We start from the raw sequence: 7,755 nt of genomic DNA, 5'->3' as shown, positions 1-7,755 counted from the left end.
AAGGTAATGAATTCTGTAGAATGGTTACTTACGTTTATACTTTGGCTACAATCATGAACAAATTATAGAGTAATGAGCAATTCACACTTCCACACCCGGTCACAACTGTAATGAGTTATTGGTGCAAATATTGATTGTTGAGTCACACACACCACACACACACACACACACACACACACACACACACACACACACACACACACACACACACACACACACACACACACACACAAACACACACTTTAGTTTAATATCTTTATGCACCCCATACCCATCCTGTGGGCGGTAGTCAAAAGATTACAAAGGTACATAATGGGTCCAGTGACTGGACCCCAAAGTTATGATAGCTGAACTAGTTACAAAGGTAATGAACTCCAGGTAGATCTGGTCACTAATCATGGCAAGTTACAGAGGTAATGAATCAGCTTCACTCCTATACATGGTTACAGTCATGAACAAATTACAAAGTAATGAACCACTGATACGTCCACACCTGGTCACAATTGTAATGAGTTATAAATACAAATATTAAGTGGATCATACACCCACACTAGCGCGCGCGCGCAGAAGCAAGCCAATAAAATTAAGTCACAGTGACTTGTCTTATCATGGGTTAAACCTAAGTAATGTATTATACGTTAACGTACAAAACCTCAATCAAAACCTCAAAACTTGGACGACGTTAATACTGGTTGCATGACCTTTATTGCAAGATCTATCTATATATGTGCACTGGAAAACAAACATACGTGTGTACACTACAACAAGGTCACAGTCTGTTTATTCTAGTCTTAAAAACGTGTCTTTTTTAAGATTTTTGACACATGATATCATGATCTCGTGTGACGAGGCTCTGTAGCGACGTGTTAGTTTGCTTGCAATATTACTACCCACTAAACCAGGGTCATTAAGGCTGCATGTAACCTTTATATAACCACTCAACAATGTTTCAGTCCCTAAAATACTGTCCAAAGTACAATTTCAGCATGTACACATTTAGAGATAGGTATCTCTCTGTGTATATACTCTTGACGCATTTTGTTGCAGTAATGAGCATGGTACACTGCGCTGGCAACTCCATTATTATGTACAGCAGAGATGCCACATCAAATTAAATGTTTATATTTGGTTTTACACTTTCTGAAAATCGAGAAGCTATACTGCACCAAAATAAGAAAATTGCTATAAAATTATGTAGTTAGACACAACTATGAAAGTAAGAAATGATAAATTAAAAAGGTATATAGTGTTTATGTATATATTACAAGAGCTGTGGTGTAGTAAAAGGAAGTAACCTCATCTAAGTGTCGAAATTTAGTCTTGTTAAATAATTTTTCCATTCGCTTTACCAGTATCACTTATAGAACTTTAACCGCCAGATGAAATAGCAATATTGGAATTCTTTCAGTCACTACAATCTCTAAAGGAGAAGAAACTTGGGACAAGAAGTGAATACAAATTAGAAGGAAGTAGAGCGTACTGGCAACTGTATGTTACAGAGGAGGTACCGTAGGCTGAGTCCAGCCTCGTCCACTGCCATGGTGAGTCTCCATCATCTACCTCCTCCTTCTGTACACTTATTGCGTAGTTTCTCAACTAACCAATTAGTGTTTGTAGACTAGTTTCAACCTGTCGCACGCACTGAGGTATACCTTACATCCATGAACGAATCACCAGCTGATTATTTCGACTGTAATGACAATGTCAGGATTCAATCTTGACAAAAACTAGTGTGACATTTGGTGTCAAAGGGCAATAGTGTAAAAGTCTTTAATGCAGTTTAACGTGAATTTAACACTCATTAATAACAGACTAGAAAGTTAGAGCAGAAATGGCACAAGTTTGAGTGAAAATGTGTCCTGGTTAATGTGGCAGCGTCATGTATCTGCTTTAACTGCAGGTCACACCTGCCTCTGCACCACCCCTCTACACTCCTATCTCTCTCTCTCTCACAAGCATTTATCACATCTTAACATCACGTAAGACAGGATAGTTTTTATTTTATATTTTTGCGTAATTCTGTTCATGAAAAAAATATATGGACAGATGGAAACTGCAATATTAGAAATCTGTGAATCCTTCCGCCTTGGAAATGCGGCAGCAAACAAACGGGATCAAAGAGCAAACCACCAGTTACATTTTCTTCACATCTACCTCGTGTTCTTCGTGTGATATCGATCAGTGAATTCTTTCTTCTGTTGGTATATAAGAATTTTCGTGGGAGGTGCAGGTAGATGCCAGTGCTGTGTATGTAACGGTAACGTGAACTTCTGTGAGGTGACTGGACATATTTTGGCTGTTCAAACAATCGTAGTAAGGAAGGGTATTTTTAGTCCCAGGAATGTGTTATGTCTGTAGTAGTTCTGGGTTTGTGAAGGGAAGTTCCACACATAAAATAATTATTCTGGAATTGAAGTGAGTTTATTTGTATACTTAATTGTTTCAGGAGCAGAGCTACACTAGTGGTTTTGTGTGTATTTTTTGTGTACTTTGGTTGCGTGCGTGTGCATGTGTGCGAGTGCGTTTGCGTACGCGCATTTTCGTATGTGTGTGGGGAGAGGGGCGAGTGTGTGTGGGTGGCGGAAAGGGGGGGGTGGCGGGAGTGCGCGTGAGTGGCGGAAGGGGGGTGAGAGTGCGTATGAGTGGCGGAATAAGTAAGTTTATTCAGGTATACACAAATACAGTTACATAGAATTATCATACATAGCAGCATATGTGTAGAGAACCTAGGATAACCCAAAAAAGTCAGTGACTTATTTCCATTGGGGTGAGAGTGCGTATGAGTGGCGGAAGGGGGGTGAGAGTGCGTATGAGTGGCGGAAGGGGGTGAAAGCGTATGAGTGGTGGAAGGGGGGTAAGAGAGTGCGTATGAGTGGCGGAAGGGGAGGAAAGAGAGCGTGAGTGGCGGGATGGGGGGGTGTCAGGGGGGGGGAAGAGCTGGAAATTTTATTTTCCCATAAGCATTCACTCTGAACATTTGCATTTCACAATGCATTTAATACCGTAGAATTTACGTAATACAAATACAACCGGGTGTTTAGTAAACGTTAACCCATAGTTGTATTTGTGGGGATCGACGTAAGTTTGGTATTACCCTAAATCTGCAGATAATTTGATTCTAATTTGATTGACCAAATTAGCTACATTCAATCGAACCGTGGGTTAACAGCGTCATTGGTTCATTATCCACAAATCAATGAAACACCATTCCAGTTTAAACAGTCTTATAGACGAAATAAAGTAAATGAGGGAATTTGGGATCAAAGAGAAGAGGGTTAGAGAAACCTTATGCAGTTTAGGATTCGTTGACCACTTCAATTATTACAAGAGGTTACCCTAACATTTTCGCAGTTACTACGCTGAATATAATTCGCATTTATCTCTATATAGAAATGAGGTAATTTTTCTGAATGAACTGGGAGGGAAAGGCCAGCATGTCTGGATTCATGGATACATTATACTCTCCAGCTTGTAGTCAACGAGAACCAATTGTCTCTTGCTCTCAAGCTAGTCTACCTACCTTACTTACCTACCTACCTTAAAACAACTAATCATTTGTCCTAATGCAAAACTCAGTTTTATCAAATTTACCTCGGGGAGTGGTTCTAACAAAAACCCAAGCTAGCATTTACATGTGGAGTAGATAAGGCCATCACTCAGATCAACACCTGTTAATAGCCGAGTGACAAGGCCAGCACCTGCTAGGAGGTAGACAATGGCAAAAGTCGACAACTGGGAATAGACACTGGTAGCAGAGGATTATTTTTTTTAATACGACGTTTCATCCAAGGCTGGGCTTTATCAAAGCCCAGCTTTGGGCGAAACGTATTAAAAAGGAGCAACACGTTCTTAAGTTGGTTTAACAGACTTCTGGATTTTATCCTTCCGGACACTTATCATACCTGCTCTCCTGAAGCTCCACCACTACCTCATATAGCTTTTTTGCTTCTTTACTACCTTGAAACTAAAGAAAAAACTTTAACTCCCATCCTCAGCATCTTGTCATTGATAATTTCTTGAACATTATTATTGTGACCGCAAAGTCTATGTAGTTCATTCAGCAATCAGGAGTGATGGCTGCTCGATCTTTCAACCATTAAGAATTCGTCTCTCAGCCTTTGAGTAGAGAGGACGTGTGCTGCTGCTACCCCCTGGTGTTGACTGGGTGCAGTAATATTTTCACAACATGGCGCAGGCTTGTCGCCGGAGAGTCAATACAGTCTGTATTGAATTAACCAGTGGAGCTATCACTGGGCCGTCTATGGAGCTACTTCTACCAGCAATAATTAGAGACACCTACGGCGTAGCTACTGAAGAGATTTGTGGACTTGCCTTGAATGGCACGAAGAGGATATTTCTTAAATTCAATTCGACGAGTATGTATGAGACAGTGGTTAACAAGTTTCAGGAAGTGGCCATACCTGTGAATCATGCTGTCACGGTGAGGATGCATGATGTATCAAGTTACTTCACTTGGGTGAAGATCAGGAATGTGCCATTTGAGGCGGATGCATCTGACATAAGGTTTGCCATGAGTAAATATGGGACGGTACACACGGTTACTGCCGGAAGATGGTCAGCTGGTACGTATATGGGAATACCTGAGGGTACGTACTCTGCAAAGATGACGATACGACATCCTATACCGTCGTATGTGGTGATGGAAGAATTCAGAACTCAGGTATTTGTGACATACGCAGGGCAACGACGCACTTGTCGTTTGTGTGGGTCGTATGAACACCTGGCAGCGCAATGTGGTAGAGGACGTGGAGACAACGACCTGCAACAACGAAGAAACGTAGAGGTGAGGAGAGTGGAGCAAGAACAGCCTTTTTCGACACTGACTCCGCAGAGTGCGTCATGGAGTGAGGAGGTTGAGAAGGCAGAGAAGATGGCAGGTGCTACGAGTGGGGGGGACTCCCCTTCCTTGGACGTGGTTCAGGCATTGGAGGAGATCATCGCAGAAGTGAATGATAGCAAGGAGGAAGCATTGACGACGCTTGTGGATATTTCGGGCACGGGGCCGTATCAGGAAGAAGGCACGATCCTGGATCTTGGGACTATTATGGAGGACGGAGGGGCGAAGGTAGTTCGTCCTAAGGTGTGTGACAAGGCTGTCTTGTCGGTGAATACGGTGGAGGTTGAGGTTCATCGTGGTGATGAGCTTGATGACGAGATGCAGGTCGACGGTACGACGCGAAAGCGCGCAGCAGTGCTTTATGATTCAGATGAAGTGCTTACGCCCGCACAACGTTCAGGGAAGAAAACATGGGCGGATGTCACGCAGAGGGGTTCAAAAGACACTCAGGGACAGGGATCGAGTAAGAGTGCACAAAAAGGGGGGGGGAGGGATAAGAGTGCAATGAGGCGATCAGGTGACAAAAAGGTTGTGTCAAGAGGGAAACCACCTTTGTCGGTTTTAAGTGCTTGACATTGAACATCAATGGTTTGAGGTCGCAGAGAAAGTGTGAGTGGTTTAGGGAGTTTTTGGAGCGTCATGGTGTTGACGTGGTGTTCTTGCAGGAGCATAATTATAGACATGGTTATGAGTTGAAGGTGGAGGGATATAAGGTGTATGTTGAACATGCGGTCAGATTGAAAGGCGGTGTGGCTATATTGGTAAAGGAAACTAGCCCGTTGGTTGTCAGGCATTGTGAAGGGGGGGAGGGGAGGGTGATACGTGTGGATGGATTATGGGGTCAGGTACAGATGACGTTGGTGTGTGTGTATGGACCGGCAGAGGGAGACGTACGCGTTAAGAATAAATTTGTGAGGGACGTGTTGGTTTACTACTTGCGTGGATTGCCAGGGGTAGCCGTGATAGGAGGTGATTGGAACTGTGTGATAAGGCGTAAGGATGTGGAACCGAGGGGGGCGGGGCATTGTATGGGAACATTGGGAGAATTGTTATCAGGGGTGGGTTTAATCGATATCTGTGGGGGGGGGGAGGTAGAGCATACATTTATTAGGCGTGGGTATGCTGCTAGGCTCGATCGTTTGTACGTCCCCAGAAGGGTAGTAATACATAGGGTGAGGGTGTTGGATGTGGTATTTTCTGATCATAGGGGTGTTATGGTGGATTTGGGTTGGGAGGGGTTGCCACGAAGGGGTAGGGGGTATTGGAAGTTAAATGTAAAGTTGCTGCATGAAGAAGAATATAGACAGTCATTTAAACAGTTTTGGGAGGGGTTGGAGGCAGAAGCGCCTGGGAATGGTGATCTGGTTAGATGGTGGGACTCGGTGGCGAAATCAGGTATTAAGGATTTTTATGTACGTAATGGGAGGGAATATAATAGGTTAAAGTATGGGTTTCAATCTTATCTTGAGGGGCAGTTGAGGGCTTGCTACGAACGAGGGAGGGTTAGTTACCCGGTGGGAGATATTGAGGGATTAAAGGAGAGCATTAGGGATTTGCAAAATGAAAGATTTGATGGTGCACGCGTTTTGGCGGGGTTGGAGGAGGTGTTATGGGGTGATAGGCCATCGGCGTGTGTATTGAGAGGACAGCGTAAGAGGAGAGCGGCGACGGAGATGATGGGATTAACTGTTCATGTGGGGATGGGAGGGTATAGGGAAGGGCAGGTATTGATGTCGACTGAAGGTATGAGTGGATATCTTGATGTATGGTTTAGGTCATATGCACAACATGTGGGTATACGAGATGATGCTTTAAGGGAAATGGGTGGTTATGTGCAATGCGAGCTTGATGGTAGAGATAGGGAGACTTTGGAAGGACAGATTACGGAAGGGGAAATTTGGCAAGCTATAGCAGGTGCAAGTTTAGGTAAGGCACCGGGTGTAGACGGGTTGCCTAATGATTTTTATGTTAAGAATTGGGAAGTATTGAGGAGATTTTTAGTCAGATTGTTCAATGTAATGAAGGAAGATGGGGCAATGGGTGAGCAGCAAAGGACTGCTGTTGTTGTATTAGTGCCGAAGGGTGGACAGACCACGGTAGAAGATTACCGTGCAATATCGCTTATGTGCGGTGATTATAAGTTATTTGCAAGGGTATTAGGGAACAGAATCAAACAGGTTTTAGGTAAAGTAATTGATAGAGGACAATATGGCATACCGGGTAGATCAATGTATGAAGGGCATGGAGTTATTAGGAGTTTTATAGAGCATAGGGGGGAGGGGGGAGGGGGTGTTTTGGCTCTGGATTGGAGAGCTGCTTATGATAGCGTAGAAAGGGATGCATTATGGAGTTTTATGCGTTGGTTGGGTTTCGGGAGGGAAATTGTTTCTTGGGCAAAAACTTTGTATCTGGGTGCAGTTATGAGAATTCAGGTTAATGGACGACTAGGTGATAGCATACAGATGGGAAGGGGTTTGCGACAGGGATGTCCTCTGTCGCAAATTTTGTTTGCATGTCTTCAGGAACCCTTTTATAGGGCAGTTAGGTGGAGTATGGCGAGAGCGAGGGTTGGTTTTGCACGAGAAGGGGAAGCGGGTATAGTGGGTTACGTGGATAATACGACTGTCTTGGTGAGGGATGTGAGGGATTTACATAAGGTAGGAAGGGTGATAGACGTTTTTGGTGAGGCTACGGGGATGAAAATTAATGTAGTAGTCCAAGTATTTGGATCTAGGGGATAGTGTACATAATGGTGAGACTGTTGAGGGTGGATGGCGTGTGGTAGATCAGCTGTTGATATGTGGGATAGTGTACATGCGGAATGATAGGGATGCACAAGAGGCAAATTCGAGGCGCACCGTGGATGGAGTTTTGAAAAGATTGGGAGGTTTGAGGGC

General features: G+C 43.8%; 1 protein-coding gene across 3 annotated transcripts in view; it reads left to right on the top strand.

Annotated features, from left to right (window-relative positions):
* The first annotated feature begins 1,437 nt into the window (after positions 1–1,437).
* LOC128696273 (organic cation/carnitine transporter 2) overlaps positions 1,438–7,755 on the top strand; it is a 63,323-nt gene continuing 57,005 nt past the window's right edge. Inside the window, exon 1 of one of the 3 annotated variants that reach the window (XM_070092267.1) lies at positions 1,438–1,541. The gene's annotated coding sequence lies outside the window, so the exon portion shown is untranslated. Of the gene's footprint in view, positions 1,542–1,578; positions 1,647–1,724; positions 1,980–7,755 lie in introns of those variants that run through there. The other 2 variants (XM_070092269.1, XM_070092268.1) reach the window with 2 other exon arrangements.

Source organism: Cherax quadricarinatus, chromosome 39, assembly GCF_038502225.1.
Source record: "Cherax quadricarinatus isolate ZL_2023a chromosome 39, ASM3850222v1, whole genome shotgun sequence".
Taxonomy (NCBI): Eukaryota; Metazoa; Arthropoda; class Malacostraca; order Decapoda; family Parastacidae; genus Cherax; species Cherax quadricarinatus.
Note: the sequence above shows the minus strand (reverse complement) of the source record. Positions and strands in the feature narration are given on the sequence as shown.